We start from the raw sequence: 22,112 nt of genomic DNA on the forward strand, positions 1-22,112 counted from the left end.
TTCGCAATCACATCAATTGCAAACGCGACCATGCAGTGGTTGATTCACTATTTCGCCACATTTCCAATTCATGATGACAAAACCTGATCCTTAGACGATTTCCGATACGTGACTGAAATTTGTGAGTTGGACTTGGACGCTACCTTTTATAGAATTACTCAGACTCGGGCTAACTCAGAATGCCGTGAATTTGTTAGAACCGTGGACGCAGCTAACTAATCTCGTATCAGGGGAATAGTAATAGATCATAAGGTCGCAGCTTGGTATTTCCTTAACTAAGCAAGTAGTTATGGCAACCATTGGCAATCTGTTAGTTACATCTTTGGTCGCTAAACCATGTTATTAAAGCCACCTAAAGGTACCGAGTACCGTAGTGGTACGCTCCAACGATGTAACAACAATGGGCCGTTCGGCGTTAGGACATTTCAATCATCAGGACACATTCAATAATATATTTATATTTTTTCTTCTATATTTGAAGATATTTGGCCATGAGATTATTAGCCTACTTTTCAGAAGTATACCCGAATCCTGAATTGAAATTACAATGCTCAACCTAAAAATGTTTTGATATAAGATCAGTCTATATTATCAATCGGTTAAACTCAAAATATTCATAGTAGCTGCAAAATTATAACCCGATAGCTTTTATGATGGCATCATACATTTGTCCGTCCATATGGTGTCTATATCCTATAATCATTATATATCAAGTACAACAACGATTCTATTCAAATAGGTATAAATTGATGATTCCTTTCGTGCCAGGCCTAAATTGATACCAGAGTAAATCACATTTTGACGACGTGTCTTCACTGTCAGTCTGCTGGATCGGCTCACTTTCAATAGGACAATTCATTCCCGCTCAATAAGGCCTACTTGGAAATACATAGAATACCCCTATAATGCTGCGGCCCGCGGCGTCGTCGAAACTGTAAAACTGGCCCGCGAGCACATTTGAGTTTGAGACCTCTGATATAGAGTAATACCATGCGGCGCCTAAATCGAAGAGTGTCTCGAAGATATCGGCTTTAATAGGCTTCTTGCGAATTGTTCCGACGCGGCACTAAAATCAATGAGTGACGCTTTATCAGGTGTCGGGGTCCTGTCTGCTGCACACTAAATCTGGCAATGGGTACTAAGCAAGCGTTGCGTATCTCAAATCTCTTCTGTTTCAAATACAAGCAGTCCAAAACATACAATACGGAATAGCTTGTTCAGAATATAGATACGTTAAATGGCGAGACTCGCAAGATTGCTTGCTCGTCCGATAACAGTTGACTGGAGAAAGAAATAACAGCAACAGAGCAATATAAAGGTAAACGAGAACGGACGGCGCAACAATTAAATTAACCAATCATCAACCAAACAGAACAATTAAGAGTTGTCGAGGAAAATAACGGAACGCAAATAAAGGATAGTTGAATTAAACTGATTCACTAAAACATCCAAACTGATTAACTAAAAACATGACTCGTCAAAACAGCTATAATCCAGCTCATATCACTACTTCCGGTGCCTTCGAGAATAACGTAATCAATACCGGACAGCATGCGTCGTAGGCCTACGGGACAATGTGTGTGAGCATAGTGTCCTATATGGCGTGGAAACAGCGAGACTGAACGGCTCACTGCATTTGGGTTACGTCATACTTTTCATTCGACCAAAGGCAACTTTACGCCATTTCTGACCAGCTTGCCGAGCGCTAAATTGGATAAAAACGGGTATCAATGGAAAGCTGCTGCTGTTCTGATTACGAAAATATAAATTTTATTCTGTTCATGGTCCTGGAACCCCCGAAAATTAGCCTCGAAATTTGCATTGTGATCGAGCTTGGCATTGTGACGCAACAGTACTGTCTGGCTCTTTCTTCTTAAAGAGACTCTTTGGGTTACAGAACTTTAATGTACATTATAACAGTGCTCTTCAACCTTTTTCGACGTGGTACACCCTTTTAAGGTTTGCTCAAAACTCGTACACCCCTGTTCATTAGGTGTCTTCAAACATGACTATTTTTCTCAAATCGTACTGGCTACTTAATAAAATTGTTAGGTTACCTAACTTAAGCCTACACACCAAATTTGGTTCAATTCCAACTAGTAGCCGCCTTGCTACGGGAGAGGAAAGTTTCTATTTACTATACAAAAATAAATAACGAAAAATTTGAAATTTTTCTGTTCACCCCATGAAAGTATTAGGTTGTCTATAAAAACTATGTTCTTCAAATTTGCTTCAATTCCGACCAGTAGAAGCGGAGGTATTGCCGTCAAAAAAATTGGATTTGAATAAAATAGTATTTGGTCACAGAGTCTATTCGCAGCCAGTTAGGCAGCCCGCCACGCAAATTTAGGCTTACCATATTTTGGAAATCTAAAAAGAGGACACTTTTCAGAAATTTGAGACTTGCAAAACCGGAGAAGAATTCTAAAAAACCGGTGAATTTTTCCCACTTGGTGATCAATTGACTAAAAAAAGGTCATCTTTCCGCTCAGAGCTCAAAATATCGTTTTTCTCTCCACATTGCTAGGTGGATGACTAAAAAAAAGGTCAACTTTTCACTCAGAGCTAAAATCACAGTTTTTCACTCCGAAATACCAGCCGGAGCGTCACTTCTGTGCTGATTTATGGCATATCAATTTGCTCTAAATCTGACCTAAATTTTCAAAAAAGAGGACAAAATCTCAAAAAAAGTAGACAATAGGGCGTCCTCCGAGGACACTTTCAAAAAAGTCAAAAAAGAGGACAAATCCTCTTAAAAGAGGACGTATAGTAACCCTACGCAAATTGGAATTTATTTCGTGTCAGAGCAAAAACAGCATGATATAACGAACGATATTCAACCTAAATGTAACAGTATTGGGGGGAGAGTAGTTAAAGCTACTGCTGCAGAAGCGGTAATTCAGATCAGCGATGATAGCAGGCGCACCAGCCTACTGCGCATCAGGCCTGCCACACACCACACACAGTCGATAGTAGCACATGGGCTGCAAGAGATGTCAGTAACCTCAGATCGGATGCCGCTATATACACAGCCTATTGTCGCTAATTTACATCACTTATAACAAAATACTAAATTGAAAATGTATGGCGAAAGATTGGACATACAATCGGCATTTTAAGACAAAAGGGTTTCGATTTCAATATGGAAGCTGTTTCGACCCTGGCTAGCTACGTCACTTCATTTATGTGCATTGCGGTATTTATTAGCGTCGGGTAGGAAGCACGGATTCAAAAAGTCTGAGCTATCGCAGCGGTTTCCTCACAAATCAATAAAATACAAATGACTAGCTGAACACATGTTTGTTAACTGCATACTTTACAACACCAAACGGAACCATTGGTCTATTGCCGACGGCTAAATGAATAGAAGAAATATTTGCTTATGACATCACAATCAAGAGGTGTACAGTATTACAGTGCTCTTCAACCGGGGTGGTCGTACACCCTGGGGTGTACCAGAATTTGCAAAGGGTGTACCACTCGGATGGGGTGTACAGGGGTGTACCAGATCCGAATTACAATGAGCCGATGGCTAGCTATCACAAAGGCAGGTTTATGGGCCAGTACAGGTTGACGCACAGGTTAATGAGCAATATAGTACGATGTTATCTCAAGTGTAATACTGTACACCGCTTGACTGTGATGTCATAAGCATTTCTCCTATTTATTTAGCCGTCGGCAATAGACCAATGGATCCGTTTGGTGTAGGAAAGTATGCAGTTAACAAACATGTTTTCAGCTAGTCATTTGTCTTTTAGTGATTTTTGAGGGAACCGCCGCGATAGCTCAGACTTCTTGAATCGGTACTTCCTACCCGACGTTAATAAATACCGCAATGCACATAAATGAAGTGACGTAGCCAGCCAGGGTCGAAACAGCTTCCATGTTGAAATCGAAAACCTTTTGTTTTAAAATGCCGATTTTATGTCCAATATTTCCTCACCGCCGATCCCGCTGTGCTAGCAGTGTATTGAAAAAGCCCAGAAACAGAGTATAAGCCACGCTCTTAAAAAAAGTCGGCAGCCGTGACTCGAAAGAAGGACGCATGCAAGAGGATATGCCTGAAGAGTGAATGAAAGAGTGATTGAAAGACGTCCCATGATCAAGCTGAAGATGAAGATGAACATTCATAACTGTACAAAGTCAATGCATCTGAACTGTACAATAAATCTGTGTTGTGACGCACAAGGCCTAAACGGCGATAAGCGTCACTGTAGTACCGTGTGTAATAATAATAATAATAATAATGTCCAATATTTCGCCATACATTTGCAATTTAGTATTTTGTTATTAGTGATGCAAATTAGCGACAATAGACTGTGTATAGCGGCATACGATCTGAGGTTACTGACATCTCTTGCAGCCCAAGTGCTACTATCGACTGTGTGTGGTGTGGGGCAGGCCTGATACGCATTAGGCTGGTGCGCCTGCTATCATCGCTGATCTGAATTACCGCTTCTGCAGCAGAAACTTTACCTACTCTCTCCCCAATACTGTTACATTTAGGTTGATTATCGTTCGTAATGTCATGCTGTTTTGGGGCTGACACGAAATAAATTCCAATTTGCGTGGCGGGTGGCTTAACTGGCTGCGAATAGACTCTGTGACCAAATACTATTTTATTCAAATCCAAATTTTTTGACGGCAATAACTCCGCTTCTACTGGTCGGAATTGAACCAAATTTGAAGAACATCGTTTTTATAGACAACCTAATACTTTCATGGGTGAACAGTAAAATTTCAAATTTTTCGGTATTTATTTTATATAATAAATAGAAACTTTCTTCTCCCGTAGCAATGCGGCTACCGGTTGGAATTGAACCAAATTTGGTGTGTAGGCTTAAGTTAGGTAACCTAACAATTTTATCAAGTAGCCAGTACGATTTGAGAAAAAAAGTCATTTTTGAAGACCCCTAATGAACAGGGGTGTACGAGTTTTGAGCAAACGTTAAAAGGGTGTACCACGTCGAAAAAGGTTGAAGAGCACTGCAGTATTACACTTGAGATAACATTGTACCATATTGCTCGTTAACCTGTGCGTCAACCTGTCTGTACTGACCTATTAACCGGCATTTGTGATAGCTAGCCATCGGCTCATTGTAATTTGGATCTGGTACACCCCTGTACACCCCATCCGAGTGGTACACCCTTTGCGAATTCTGGTACACCCTAGGGTGTACGACCACCCCGGTTGAAGAGCACTGTTCTAAAACACATTGCTGCATTGACTACTTTGGCCTATCATTGGACGAATCCACCGACTCCACATACATTGCATAACTAATTTTCTAGGTGCATTCTATCTCAATGGACATATTTGCAGAAGAAATGCTGGAAAGGCAAACTTAGGGAGGGAACCAGCGTAAAACATCAACCTCACAAAGCTGACTTCTGTACGTAATGGTGCTGGTGTGCAGCCATGGAAGCAGAGGAGAAAGGTTAATTGGTTTGCTCAGAATCAACCCCAAAACGCCAGGCTTCTCATATCACTGGGAGCTCAAAATGATAATGACCTCTGTAACGATAAAGTTACCGTAATTTATACTTGCTCGCTCAAGCATTGAAACAGAGATTTCCGCTCTCTGAGCAAGCAATGACTTGGCAATGCATGCAATGCACGCTCCACGGAGGAATTTATTTGTACCGCTGGAAGATACATATTCTCACAAAAAAAGACAGCAATTGCAAACTTTCGAACGCTGTCCATAAATGCTTTAGAACAGGGGTTCTCAACCTTTGGGGCGCGAGAAATTGACAAAGTCTGTATAAATTGTTACTAAACATGTGTTTCACAGCCATTCGGAAAAGACGATTGTTTGAGATTAAACGTATTTCGTGTTCTAGAAAGTTTGCCAAACTCAAACTCCAGCAGTCGCGCTCAACGGAGTATAGGCTGACTTCAACTTCATTTGAGCAAATTGTTGATATTCTTTGAAGATTTAGAGCAGAGGTTTCAAACTCAAATGTGCTCGCGGGTCAATTTCCTACTTTTTGTTGGCGCCGCGGGTCGCAGCACCGATAATGGAGGGAATTCAATATATTTCCAAGTAGGCCTTATTTGACTGGATTGTGAATTCACGGTTGGCACGAAATAATTACATTTTAGGTATTTCAATAAAATTGTTGTTGTAATTGGCATAGTTTGTCAAAATGATTAATTGTAGACACCATGCGAGAGTACAAATGCATCAGGACATTGTAAAAGCTGTCGCGTTATAATTTTGCAGCTAACGGACATTTCACGTGCCCAGTTATAGGTAGAATTTAAGAATTTCACAAAGATTGATCTGATATCAAAGCATTGGAGCAGTAAAGCCTGATCCGGGTTTCTGGCATAGGCCTATTCCTAATAACTAGGCTATGTTGATCATGTCATTACCAAAGTCAAATACAATCAGCGTTAGATTTGCCTTCGAATATTGGAACAGATCAATACCAACTTGAAGATAATGAATACTGTTCCATAGCAGTATAAATGTGGAATCATCCTTCTCTGATTGTAACGTTTGACGCGACGAGTGCACGTACGAGTTATTCTACAGAAGGTCTCGCCCAAGTCCAAATCACAGTTTTCATTCACGAATCATCAACGGGTCATGTTTTACCTTCATAAACAAGTAATCTCACGTAGGTTAATAGTTGATCTTCCACTGCGTGGTTACTTTTGAAAATGTGTAATAATGAAGTTTGATGAGTAGTTTCAGGCTTCTGGGGTAGTTTTAGAGCGAATTTTAAGTTCTCGAATTTAAAAAAAAACTGGTAGAAAAATATTGTCGAATACTTCGAAATCCAAAATGCCGTCGCGGGCCGCACAAAATGGTATAGCGGCCCGCGTGTTTGAGACCTCTGATTTAGAGCAATTCGTACGTGCAAGTCATTCATTACTTTATACCTTGGCAGTAGCCTAAATCTCGGTGCCCTAGGCAGGGAATGGTATGGTATGGTATGGAAGTATGGTATGGTATGGAACGAAGTATCGGTATGGAATATGGAAGAATGCAAGTATGGTATGAAATGGAACTTTCACAAGTATGGTATGGAATGTTATTTCCATACTTCCCTACTCTTTCCATACTTTGGCAGTTTTGCCATAATCATGACAATGATCCTACTTTCGATTAGTCCAATTGATTGCATACCTCAGAAAATCGCTCACTGTCTATGTTCATATCTCGAATTGCGATTTATCACTCACTCACCCACCCCGGTCGACATCTATTTGAAGACAATAAAGTAGCGCTACGCGCATATGAAGGAAAATAGTGTTAATAATGAATATTCAAATCAAATCAAATTTAAATATCATAAAAACGAATGATATTCGACCGCTGTCAGATTACAACTTGCATTTCGGTTATCGTAACTTCCAATCCGTAAACTACCAAGGTAATTTTAAAATCGTAGACTATGGGAATGTAGAAGTTACAATCATATTTTTATCAATTTGTTGAACTTGGAAATAATTTTCTGCGCCTTGGTAGGATGATCATTACGCAATATCTATTTGACATAACCATCATTGTAATTGAAGATATGTAGCTTGTCTTGGAGCGACGTCACGATATGCCGGCCTCCAACACGCATTAAACTTCACGAAATTTGGTTATCTCTGATAAAAGAATAGACACCATGATATTAGCTAATGAATCTAATATGTGGCCGACAGATTGGCGGGAAATATGAACATTTGATCCGCCGTACCAAAATGATTGTAGTGATGTAAATTTATGTTTTAAGATATATATGTTTTAATGCAGTGGTTTTGAGCCGGTGGATAATTTAGGGGTTTCTGGTCGGGTATAGACTCACTTGTAATGCAAATCACATTATTAACCTCGTTTATTAGCCGTCTCTGTATGAAATGCCGACCGTATCTCTAGTATTTAGGCCCATTAGCTCATTTACAATTCACCAATTCGTCTAATCCAGGGGCGGGCAACATACGGCCCGCGGGCCGGATCCGACCCGCGAAAGGATTTTGTCCTGCCCGCGGACAGTTTTCCGTCTTACATGATAATGTGGCCCGCGGCCCCAGTCTTCCGAGATTCCCCACTACTTGCTTAGATACATCAAATTTTAGTGACTTGTATGTTTTTATACAAATGTATGCGCAGCGAGCGAGGGTGGAGCTTGCGCGTAAGTTCGTCGTAGCGAGAAGACTAGCTTTATCGGCATTTACGGTGTACTCAACCTCAATGTCATTTGTGGTAATCATGGTGTTTGTCGACTACAATGGTCATTTACACCACGCCGCTATTTCTTACTCTTGATTCCGTAACCGTCGGCTTGTAGTGCGGCACACTTCTAGCCTTTTGTAAGACACCGCTTGTGCCAGGGGTCGCCAACTCAAAACGGGTTGCGGGCCACTTTCAAATTCCGAGGCCGCATGAATTCAATATTGAGATAAAATAGTCCACACAGTTGAACAACCATGCTATCTCGTCACCTACTAAACCCCAATGAATTGATATCTTGGTAAATTTGGGGTACCGGGCTTATCGAACGCCTTGAATTCTATAGTAAGGACTGCACAGTGTGTTGATTAATCAGAGAGAAGCAGACATGGTGGTGCCTGTACCCTGTATGACAATGCTGTTCTCAAATCCACATTTCTTCGGCATTATTGGCGAGAAATGGCTTCGATGTTACATTGCTGTCGTTAAAATACATTAATTAAATACGATTTATTCCTCGTATATGCGGACAAATGGGCGAATAATGTATCAATTCAGCAATACGGCCCGCCAAGTACTTAGTTTTGCTATATCCGGCCCGCCGACCGGAAAAGTTGCCCGCTCCTGGTCTAATCAGTGCCTCCAATTAGCGAGAATCGACTGCGGACAGCGGCACGCGATCTTCCACATAAAGGTTGTTATTCAGTCGCACCATAATGGTATTATCTTAGCAAGTCGCAACAACTTTATTCGCAAAGAATGGAATTGGCAAAATGCGATGATTGTCCGGTTGAATACAGTTAACAAACGACAAAGCAGTGGCGCTGACGATGATAAAAGTTGGTATATTTCTATGCTCTCTTTGCAGTACTCCAGGGGTTCTGAAACTGGGGGGGGGGGCGTGCTCTCCTTGGGAGGTGTGAAAGCATCTGCAGAGGGCGCGAAGCTGCGGTCAAATGGAAAAGTTTTCCGCGCTATGCACCATTTACCTTCCGTTCATGGTTTTTCCTCTATGTATACTTCTAAATTCAGATTTGAAAATTCTCTCATAAACAGTCATAACCTGCCAAGCCATCAAACTATCCGCTGGGGTTGCAAGCATTCTGGTTGCATCTTGTGATATGACGATAAAAGGGGGGCGCAAAATATTTCACTGTCATAAAGGGGGGCGAGTCTTAAAAAGTTCGAGAACCGCAACTAGTGTTAGCCCTGCGTACACGTTGTGGGAAATACAAGATATTTGGCTATAAACGCGGACGTTCGAATTCGATTCATTATTATTAAATAACGAGTCAGGTTTTTGCTAAGTCCGGGTACCTATTGGTTCGACAGTGACAAAGCAGCGCGACCGGATGTTTGAATTATATAGCTGTATAACAAATATATATTCCATGTAAACTGTATGTAACTGTTTTGCGTTGACGTTTTCGCTTCTGCGAATACCTACTTTTTGGTCCATCATTCCATAAAACTTTGACCTTAGTGTGCAATTTTGCCTTCCCTAAATTGGGTGTCAATGTCACCGACTGTAGTGGCAACTGTATAAGAGTGAAACCACAATGCCGTGGTCCGGTGGTTAAAATATGCATATCAACATGAGCAATGTCCAATTGACCATGTTCAACGTTTTCCATCTCGCGGCGGGAATATTTCATGCAAACAATCTCAACATTTTCTGCAAATGTGCTGGATAATATTTTTAAAAATCAATCAACCCAGAATTGCTTCGCGGATCGGATGAAATCGTCTTGCGGGCTGTAAGCGACCCGCGGGCCAATGTTTGACACATCTGCTCAATGCCATATATAGGCCTAGTATATAGTATATATCTTCGACTTATTCGCATTTCGCAAAGACTATCTTGCGTATCTTCACTCTGTTGGTGTTGTATAAAGCATAGGAAGGTGGGTGCGTACATATTGGGGCGTTGCCCGACCTCCGTTTCAACAGGAAATCAACATCCCGTACTTTACGGATTCTTGTCTGCAATGTGTGCTGCATGAACATGTTTTAATGCCACATGTAATATTAGCCTATGTCACCGGAAGCCAATATGCCACGACACATTTCTATTAGTCTGAAAAGGAATCCGTAAAGAACAGGATACATCAGAAACAAATCTAACAATTATATTCTCACGTATTCTATGCAACATCTAATTACCGTAGCATTTTAATATTTCATCTAAAAGAAGCTTCATGTCTCTTTAAACCCAATTCGCGACGATCAATGCTTTGTCTGACTAGCATTACAATCAGGACCGTAACAGCACTTCGTCAGGCCGCCCAAAACGTTGGTCTACGGCAGGGGCGGACGACGTAGGCCCGCGACGTGACTTTGAGCGGCCCGCAGAAGGTTTCTGGTAGTACATGGTAATATGGCCCGCGACCACAATCTGCCGCAATCCCACACTATAGGTTATTCTTTAGCGTGTGTCTGTGAGTAGAGTGCAAGAGTGGAGCTTACGCGTAACCGCGAAATAAGTTTGTCAACACAAAATGGCTTGCATTACCGTCATTCACGGACGTACTACACCGTAATGAATTGATATCTTTGCAAATTAGGAAAAATTCCCAATCCCTCGTTCTTATACAATACATTATACCAGGAGCGCGCTACATACGGCCCGTGGTCACAGTCTACCGCAATTTGCCACTACTTGCTCACTACGTCAAATTATAGTGACTGTAGGTTATTCATTCTTTTTTCGGCCATAAATAATAGTGATATTCAGTTCTTCAGTTCTTTGTTTTCTTTGTGTGCGACATGCAGCCAGAGTTCAAAGAACCAGTTCACAACTTTAATCGATCATGTCGATATGTAATAGCTGGCGAACTGCACTGCCTAAGACAGACTTAGATGCGATATTGGTTGCCCGGTTTCGCCCTCAATTAGGCTATAAATCAACACAATTTAATTCATTTCCAAAACTGATCAAATTTAGCATGGCAGGACAGAACGACGGCGTGCTCTCTGTAGTCACTACCAGCATCAGGATTAGTATCAGTGAAACCTAGAACCTACCTTAAATTGGCGTATAAGATATACCTTATGTATACTATTAGATCAGGGGCGGGCAACCTGCGCCCGTACGGCCATGTGCTACACCAGAGCGAACTGAACACTGAACAGTAATGCTATGAGCCAGTCAAATCAAATGTGGTAGGGATCGGCTCAAATTGACCCTAGATCTGGATCTGCTTTTACCTGACACATTTAACATTGTATTATAATGAGATCGATAGACTCCATGGCATCGGGGTGTCAAATTATCGGGCCGGACCAGTCAATCGATTCCAAAATGTTACCGCGTGCATTTGCTTTTCACTTGAATACTTGATTAGCAGACATATATACACGGACCATATTGGTATTATCTTAGCAAGTCGAAACAACTTTATTCGCAAAGAATGGAATTGGCAAAATACGATGATTGTCCGGTTGAATACAGTTAACAAACGACAAACCAGTGGCGCTGACGATGATAAAAGTTGGTATATTTCTATGCTCTCTTTGCAGTACTCCAGGGGTTCTGAAACTGGGGGGGGGGCGTGCTCTCCTTGGGAGGTGTGAAAGCATCAGCAGGGTGCGCGAAGCTGCGGTCAAATGGAAAAGTTTTCCGCGCTATGCACCATTTACCTTCCGTTCTAGTTTTTCCTCTATGTATACTTCTAAATTCAGATTTGAAAATTCTCTCATCAACAGTCATAACCTGCCATGCCATCAAACTATCCGCTGGGGTTGCAAGCATTCTGGTTGCATCTTGTGATATGACGATAAAAGGGGGGCGCAAAATATTTCACTGTCATAAAGGGGGGCGAGTCTTAAAAAGTTCGAGAACCGCAACTAGTGTTAGCCCTGCGTACACGTTGTGGGAAATACAAGATATTTGGCTATAAACGCGGACGTTCGAATTCGATTCATCATTATTAAATAACGTGTCAGGTTTTTGCTAAGTCCGGGTACCTATTGGTTCGACAGTGACAAAGCAGCGCGACCGTATGTTTGAATTATATAACTGTATAACAAATATATATTCCATGTAAACTGTATGTAACTGTTTTGCGTTGGCGTTTTCGCTTCTGCGAATACCTACTTTTTGGTCCATCATGCCATAAAACTTTGACCTTAGTGTGCACTTTTGCCTTCCCTAAATTGGGTGTCAATGTCACCGACTTTAGTGGCAACTGTATAAGAGTGAAACCACAATGCCGTGGTCCGGTGGTTAAAATATGCATATCAACATGAGCAATGTCCAATTGACCATGTTCAACGTTTTCCATCTTGCGGCGGGAATATTTCATGCCAACAATCTCAACATATTCTGCAAATGTGCTGGTGGGCTGGAAGCGACCGGCGGGCCAATGAGAGAGAGAGAGAGAGAGATATGATATTCTTTCTCGCCTGCACCATGCTTTGGCGATGGAGTTGCGATACGGCCCCATGAGGTCATCTAGTCTGCGCCCTCGTTTTTTTTTCTCCTCCATGCTATCCGTGATTGCTGAGCGCCTAGCAGGATAGCTGCGGATACCATTTTTCGAGTCTTTGGTATGACCCGGCCGGGGATCGAACCCACGACCTACCGCTCGAGAAGCCGGACGCATAACCATTACACTATCTATGTTTGACACATCTGCTCAATGCCATATATAGGCCTAGTATATAGTATATATCTTCGACTTATTCGCATTTCGCAAGGACTATCTTCACTCTGTTGGTGTTGTATAAAGCATAGGAAGGCGGGTGCGTACATATTGGGGCGTTGCCCGACCCCCGTTTCAACAGGAAATCAACATCCCGTACTTTACGGATTCTTGTCTGCAATGTGAGCTGCATGAACATGTTTTAATGTCACATGTAATATTAGCCCATGTCATCGGAAGCCAATATGCCACGACACATTTCTATTAGTCTGAAAAGGAATCCGTAAAGAACAGGATACATCAGAAACAAATCTAACAATTATATTCTCACGTATTCTATGCCAGTGCTCTTCAACCGGGGTTGTCGTACACCCTGGGGTGTACCAGAATTTGCAAAGGGTGTACCACTCGGATGGGGTGTACAGGGGTGTACCAGATCCGAATTACAATGAGCCGATGGCTAGCTATCACAAAGGCAGGTTTATGGGTCAGTACAGGTTGACGCACAGGTTAATGAGCAATATAGTACGATGTTATCTCAAGTGTAATACTGTACACCGCTTCATTGTGATGTAATAAGCAAATATTTCTCATATTCATTTAGCCGTCGGCAACAGACCAATGGTTCTGTTTGGTGTTGGAAAGTATGCAGCAAACATGTGTTCAGCTAGTCATTTGTCTTTTAGTGATTTTTGAGGAAACCACCGTGATAGCTCAGACTTCTTGAATCGGTACTTCCTACCCGACGTTAATAAATACCGCAATGCACATAAATGAAGTGACGTAGCCAGCCAGGGTCGAAACAGCTTCCATGTTGAAATCAAACCCTTTTGTTTTAAAATGCCGATTTTATGTCCAATATTTCGCCATACATTTGTAATTCAGCATTTTGTTATTAGTGATGCAAATTAGCGACAATAGACTGTGCATAGCGGCATACGATCTGAGGTTACTGACATCTCTTGCAGCCCATGTTTGTTGTTTGTTGTTTGTTTTGGGGTATTCATGGTGATTGTCGACTAGCCCAGTGCTCTTCAACCGGGGTGGTCGTACACCCTAGGGTGTACCAGAATTCGCAAAGGGTGTACCACTCGGATGGGGTGTACAGGGGTGTACCAGATCCAAATTACAATGAGCCGATGGCTAGCTATCACAAATGCCGGTTAATAGGTCAGTACAGACAGGTTGACGCACAGGTTAACGAGCAATATGGTACAATGTTATCTCAAGTGTAATACTGCAGTGCTCTTCAACCTTTTTCGACGTGGTACACCCTTTTAACGTTTGCTCAAAACTCGTACACCCCTGTTCATTAGGGGTCTTCAAAAATGACTTTTTTTCTCAAATCGTACTGGCTACTTGATAAAATTGTTAGGTTACCTAACTTAAGCCTACACACCAAATTTGGTTCAATTCCAACCGGTAGCCGCATTGCTACGGGAGAAGAAAGTTTCTATTTATTATATAAAATAAATACCGAAAAATTTGAAATTTTACTGTTCACCCATGAAAGTATTAGGTTGTCTATAAAAACGATGTTCTTCAAATTTGGTTCAATTCCGACCAGTAGAAGCGGAGTTATTGCCGTCAAAAAATTTGGATTTGAATAAAATAGTATTTGGTCACAGAGTCTATTCGCAGCCAGTTAAGCCACCCGCCACGCAAATTGGAATTTATTTCGTGTCAGCCCCAAAACAGCATGACATTACGAACGATAATCAACCTAAATGTAACAGTATTGGGGAGAGAGTAGGTAAAGTTTCTGCTGCAGAAGCGGTAATTCAGATCAGCGATGATAGCAGGCGCACCAGCCTAATGCGTATCAGGCCTGCCCCACACCACACACAGTCGATAGTAGCACTTGGGCTGCAAGAGATGTCAGTAACCTCAGATCGTATGCCGCTATACACAGTCTATTGTCGCTAATTTGCATCACTAATAACAAAATACTAAATTGCAAATGTATGGCGAAATATTGGACATAAAATCGGCATTTTAAAACAAAAGGTTTTCGATTTCAACATGGAAGCTGTTTCGACCCTGGCTGGCTACGTCACTTCATTTATGTGCATTGCGGTATTTATTAACGTCGGGTAGGAAGTACCGATTCAAGAAGTCTGAGCTATCGCGGCGGTTCCCTCAAAAATCACTAAAAGACAAATGACTAGCTGAAAACATGTTTGTTAACTGCATACTTTCCTACACCAAACGGATCCATTGGTCTATTGCCGACGGCTAAATAAATAGGAGAAATGCTTATGACATCACAGTCAAGCGGTGTACAGTATTACACTTGAGATAACATCGTACTATATTGCTCATTAACCTGTGCGTCAACCTGTACTGGCCCATAAACCTGCCTTTGTGATAGCTAGCCATCGGCTCATTGTAATTCGGATCTGGTACACCCCTGTACACCCCATCCGAGTGGTACACCCTTTGCAAATTCTGGTACACCCCAGGGTGTACGACCACCCCGGTTGAAGAGCACTGTAATACTGTACACCTCTTGATTGTGATGTCATAAGCAAATATTTCTTCTATTCATTTAGCCGTCGGCAATAGACCAATGGTTCCGTTTGGTGTTGTAAAGTATGCAGTTAACAAACATGTGTTCAGCTAGTCATTTGTATTTTATTGATTTGTGAGGAAACCGCTGCGATAGCTCAGACTTTTTGAATCCGTGCTTCCTACCCGACGCTAATAAATACCGCAATGCACATAAATGAAGTGACGTAGCTAGCCAGGGTCGAAACAGCTTCCATATTGAAATCGAAACCCTTTTGTCTTAAAATGCCGATTGTATGTCCAATCTTTCGCCATACATTTTCAATTTAGTATTTTGTTATAAGTGATGTAAATTAGCGACAATAGGCTGTGTATATAGCGGCATCCGATCTGAGGTTACTGACATCTCTTGCAGCCCATGTGCTACTATCGACTGTGTGTGGTGTGTGGCAGGCCTGATGCGCAGTAGGCTGGTGCGCCTGCTATCATCGCTGATCTGAATTACCGCTTCTGCAGCAGTAGCTTTAACTACTCTCCCCCCAATACTGTTACATTTAGGTTGAATATCGTTCGTTATATCATGCTGTTTTTGCTCTGACACGAAATAAATTCCAATTTGCGTAGGGTTACTATACGTCCTCTTTTAAGAGGATTTGTCCTCTTTTTTGACTTTTTTGAAAGTGTCCTCGGAGGACGCCCTATTGTCTACTTTTTTTGAGATTTTGTCCTCTTTTTTGAAAATTTAGGTCAGATTTAGAGCAAATTGATATGCCATAAATCAGCACAGAAGTGACGCTCCGGCTGGTATTTCGGAGTGAAAAACTGTGATTTTAGCTCTGAGTGAAAAGTTGACCTTTTTTTTAGTCATCCACCTAGCAATGTGGAGAGAAAAACGATATTTTGAGCTCTGAGCGGAAAGATGACCTTTTTTTAGTCAATTGATCACCAAGTGGGAAAAATTCACCGGTTTTTTAGAATTCTTCTCCGGTTTTGCAAGTCTCAAATTTCTGAAAAGTGTCCTCTTTTTAGATTTCCAAAATATGGTAAGCCTAAATTTGCGTGGCGGGCTGCCTAACTGGCTGCGAATAGACTCTGTGACCAAATACTATTTTATTCAAATCCAATTTTTTTGACGGCAATACCTCCGCTTCTACTGGTCGGAATTGAAGCAAATTTGAAGAACATAGTTTTTATAGACAACCTAATACTTTCATGGGGTGAACAGAAAAATTTCAAATTTTTCGTTATTTATTTTTGTATAGTAAATAGAAACTTTCCTCTCCCGTAGCAAGGCGGCTACTAGTTGGAATTGAACCAAATTTGGTGTGTAGGCTTAAGTTAGGTAACCTAACAATTTTATTAAGTAGCCAGTACGATTTGAGAAAAATAGTCATGTTTGAAGACACCTAATGAACAGGGGTGTACGAGTTTTGAGCAAACCTTAAAAGGGTGTACCACGTCGAAAAAGGTTGAAGAGCACTGGACTAGCCTACTATGGTCATTTACACCAGGCCGATATTCTTCTTATTTTCCGTAACTGTCGACTTATAGCACGGCCCACCTCCAGGCTTTTGTAAGACACAGCTGACGCGGATGAAGTAGGTAAACCTCCAACACTTAGGTATCGGAATTCGGAAGTCGACCTCGGTCGGACTCGATCCCGCACCCATTGGTGTTGCAGCCGCGGATTATACCACTGCGCTATCTCGCCATCTTGCAGCCTATGTGCCTATGGCCTGATACGCAGTAGGCTGGTGCGCCTGTTATCATCGCTGATCTGAATTACCGCTTCTGCACCAGTAGCTTTACCTACTCTCTCCCCAATACTGTTGCATTTAGGTTGATTATCGTTCGTAATGTCATGCTGTTTTTGGGCTGACACGAAATAAATTCCAATTTGCGTGGCGGGCGGCCTAACTGGCTGCGAATAGACTCTGTGACCAAATACTATTTTATTCAGATCCAAATTTTTTGACGGCAATAACTCCGTTCTACTGGTTGCAATTGAACCAAATTTGAAGAACATCGTTTTTATGGACAACCTAATACTTTCATGGGGTGAACAGAAAAATTTCAAATTTTTCGTTATTTATTTTTATATAATAAATGGAAACTTTCTTCTCCCGTAGCAATGCGGCTACTGGTTGGAATTGAACCAAATTTGGTGTGTAGGCTCAAGTTAGGTAACCTAACAATTTTATCAAGTAGCCAGTACGATTTGAGAAAAAAAGTCATTTTTGAAGACCCCTAATGAACAGGGGTGTACGAGTTTTGAGCAAATGTTAAAAGGGTGTACCACGTCGAAAAAGGTTGAAGAGCACTGTTCTATGCAACATCTAATTACCGTAGCATTTTAATATTTCATCTAAAAGAAGCTTCATGTCTCTTTAAACCCAATTCGCGACGATCAATGCTTTGTCTGACTAACATTACAATCAGGACCGTAACAGCACTTCGTCAGGCCGCCCAAAACGTTGGTCTACGGCAGGGGCGGACGACGTAGGCCCGCGACGTGACTTTGAGCGGCCCGCAGAAGGTTTCTGGTAGTACATGGTAATATGGCCCGCGACCACAATCTGCCGCAACCCCACACTATAGGTTATTCTTTAGCGTGTGTCTGTGAGTAGAGTGCAAGAGTGGAGCTTACGCGTAACCGCGAAATAAGTTTGTCAACACAAAATGGCTTGCATTACCGGCATTTACGGACGTACTACACCGTAATGAATTGATATCTTTGCAAATTAAGAAAAATTCCCAATCCCTCGTTCGTATACAATACATTACACCAGGAGCGCGCTACATACGGCCCGCGGTCACAGTCTACCGCAATTTGCCACTACTTGCTCACTACGTCAAATTATAGTGACTGTAGGTTATTCATTCTTTTTTCGGACATAAATAATAGTGATATTCAGTTCTTCAGTTCTTTGTTTTCTTTGTGTGCGACATGCAGCCAGAGTTCAAAGAACCAGTTCACAACTTTAATCGATCACAGATGTGTCGGTGACTTCAACAGCTATTGAAATACATTACGTATATGGAATACTATTTTGATTTCTATGCTTCAAACTTAAATCTTACATTAAATACGATTAATCCTTGTATAGGTGGATGAATAGGCTAAGCTTTTATGGTATCAATTCAGAAATCCAGCCTGCCAAGTACTTCATTTCCCTATATCCGGCCCGCCGACTGGAGAAGTTGGTCAACCCGGGTCTTGGGCTTTCTACAGGGTAATAAACCAAACTTCTGGGGGGCCTTCTGGTTGGTCGTGTTTGCCGCGACTTATCACCGACATAAATTGTACTGTTTAGTATGATGCGTTAGTTCGCCTAAACGCGCATAGCGCAAAATTTTCATCAATTCATGCTTGAACCTGTCAATATGATCGGAAGTCCTTGTTTGCCATGATTTTCACGACGGCCGATCTCATGTTATATGGCCTAAAACTTCATATGTCTTGGTGCGTCGTAGCTCAAAAATGCCTATTTCCATAAATCATGTGTGCTTTTTCTTGGGGAAGGGGTAGGGGAGATGTGGTACCGATGGATCAAATATTGCGAAATGATCTCTGGCCCTCAAATCTTAAGCCGATAACACCATGTAACAAGATATTGCAAAAGTTTTAGTTGGCCAAAATTTTTTATGTGTTGTGTTTTAGTATTCTAAACTAATTACCAAAATACCAAAATTTTTCCTGACGTGTCCCAAATTTTGTAAAAATGTCAATTTCTCTAATTTTGGATTTTACTCATAATTATTCCGTATTAGTCACAATAATTCTTTGTTTGACGTAAGAAAACGCCAATGAAAATGATAATATGAACAAATATAGCTTACCCATGCATCATAGAACAATGCAACACTTTAAAAATCGTCCGAAGTGGTTTTATTTCCATAACTTGCATCTGTGAAATGAGAAATCTTTTCTTATTATGGACCAAAAATAACACCATGTAACAAAATTTTGCAAAATTTTATTTGAGTAAACATTTTTTTGGCTCAAATAAAACGGAAGATTGCGTATGCAAATTAGGTGTTTCTCACATAACGTTAGGATTGTTCTACAGTACTTATCTCCATTTCTGTTTGGAACTGTCTGTCCTTACGAAGTAGTTTGGCCTGAAAAAAACTTTTTTACCGTAAAAATTGACAAATTTTTACGTGAAAAAACTTTATTTTAACGAAATCTGGCTCTATGAAGAATGCCAGTAGTTACATTGACAAAAATAATGAAAATGCTTTGTAGTAGGCTACAACGAAAGATACTCTCCTACATTCTCGGGTAGAAAGTGTCTGTCCTTAATAAGTAGCTTGCCAATAATGAAGAAAGAACGTTCTACAGCAGCAGTTGTTGGCTGGCAACACTGAAGTTGGGCGTACACTGACACACCGACACCGACAATGGTATCTACATCACAATTTTTCATCATGGGCTTCTTGATAAAAGAATCATATAATGCCCACGCAGTCTTGCTTCAGTTGGGATATTGCGGTACGTTGAGCGTAACACCATGCCAACCTATTTGTGTCATTTGAATGTTTGTGATTCACAATGAGCAAACGATGGGCCGTCTACAACGGTAGGCCTATAAAGTAGGCTACAAGCTGTAAAACAGGCCTTTGGAAGTACAGAACTTCAATATTGCAGCAAACAATACGTTCATGTTGCCAAATTTATTCCACTCGAAGCTTATCGACTGGCTCTCATCAGGAGCGAACGCCAGAAGATGAGGTTAACCAAGTTCGAAATACAGAATGAATTTTGTTGTTGCGACTCTGTGTACTTGTCATTGTTACGTCACAACGACAAAATCTTTTATGACAGTGAAATATTTCGCCCCCTCCCCCCCCCCCCATCCTTATCGTCATATCACACAATGAAACCAGAATGTTAGCTTGATGATATGAAGGTTAAGACTGTTGATGAGAGAATTTTCCAATATGAAATTCGGACTATACACATAGCAATAACTATGAAATGGAAGTAAATCGCGCCAAGCGCGGCAGATTTTTTCAGTTTACTGGAGCTTCGCGCCCCCCTTCAGATGCTTTCACGCTTTTCAATGGGGGAAATATGAGAAATAATTTAGCAATGCTAAATTATCTAGTTAACGAGGCACGCATAGAACACCCATGTAAATAGGGTAATTATTTTATGTTGTGATTGTCACGTTTCAATAACAATGTAATTGAAATTGTAATTAGGTCAAATTTTCATCAAATTACATTTACAATTAACAAAATGGAAATGCTTCAATTACAATTACAATTACATGAAAAATGTAATGAATACATGCAGCTCAATAAAGATTACAATTGATTCAACTCTGCATGACACAAGACAAAACAATTTCATCAATAGGCCTACAAGCGTAGATAGATATATTGCAGGGGTCGGCAACCCCCGGCACGCGTGCATGATTTTTCATGGCACTCCAAAGGATTTGACGCACACGACTTATCCATGTTATTGCGAGAAGTGAAACAGAAAGTTTTATACCGTATTAAGCTCGTAGGCGATCCAATTTTTTTGGTAAATCAACATAAATAGACTCTTTTGGGGTAGCTTTTATTTATTTTCAAAACCTTTTACACGTGATTGACTGGGACCTGATTTCTTTATTGAAATTTGGGAAACCCCAATACACATATAGAAAATTTTTTTTTTAATATGCATAATGTACAAAAATGAGTCCAACCGTATTAGCAATTATGAAGAAAGGCGATCGCCACACATTCTCCTGTGCCCACAGACTTTGTCAGCAGTAGGCCTACGCACGCACGCAAGCGCGCAGCTTAGAGGGAACATTGCTTATAAGTAGATGTAGTAGTTAAGAAACATAAACGCTTGAGAAAGTAGTGCAAGTAATCAAAACCGACTTAAAATTACTTACTGAATTCCTCTGCAGGACAATAATTACTTATTACTTCTTTGAAATGTGCAATTTGACGTTCTAGAAATTTTGCCGTAGATTATTGAACACATTTTACACCAGTGGTTCCAAAACTTTTTTGGTGTGAGGGCCAAATTTGGAATTTCAGAGTACGGTCGGGGCCGCACGAATACTACGGCTATGAAACGGACCCAAACAGTCATCATGGCTATTTCGGAGTAGTTTTAATGCCCTGGCGAGATTTCAAAACTGTACACTTTTAACCGCTACTTATCTGCTGCATTGGGTGTCCGTTGAGTGAATCAGCATTTCTCGCCTAAACGCGCGAAGCGCGAGAAATTTCTTTAGTTTCATGACTGAATCGGTCAATATGATCGGGAATTACATGTATTGCTATCAATTTTCATCCTGTCTCTGTTCACGTAATCTGATTTACCGGTAGAGCTGAGTGAAGTGTGTTTGAAAAGTTATAGGCCCCCTCAATAGTAATTAAACATCTCCGGGGGTATACCCGTTGGCACGAACGTAACAGCACTTCGTCAGGACCCCGGGCTCCCATAGGATGATAAACTGACCCCGCATCACGTTGTTCGCTTTTGCCACGAAATTAAAGTTGTAATGTTTAGTGAGACAGCGAGACGCGCGAATATTTCGATAATTCATGATTAATCGGTGAATAAGATCGGGAATTGCATGGTTGTCCTCTTTGCCCACGTAATCAGATTTACCGGTAGAGCTGAGTGAGAGGTGTCTTTAAAACTGCAGACTCCGTAAAATTAAACATCTTCGGGCGGGCGGACACTTCTTTACATGATGTTATTTCGTGACTTCCTATCTGCTATATCAAAAAATTTAGAATTGCCCTAACCTATACTAAACTAAAAGATCAC

Source organism: Botryllus schlosseri, chromosome 11 (genome assembly GCF_051294905.1).
Source record: "Botryllus schlosseri isolate E-star chromosome 11, Bs_hap1, whole genome shotgun sequence".
NCBI classification, from domain to species: domain Eukaryota; kingdom Metazoa; phylum Chordata; class Ascidiacea; order Stolidobranchia; family Styelidae; genus Botryllus; species Botryllus schlosseri.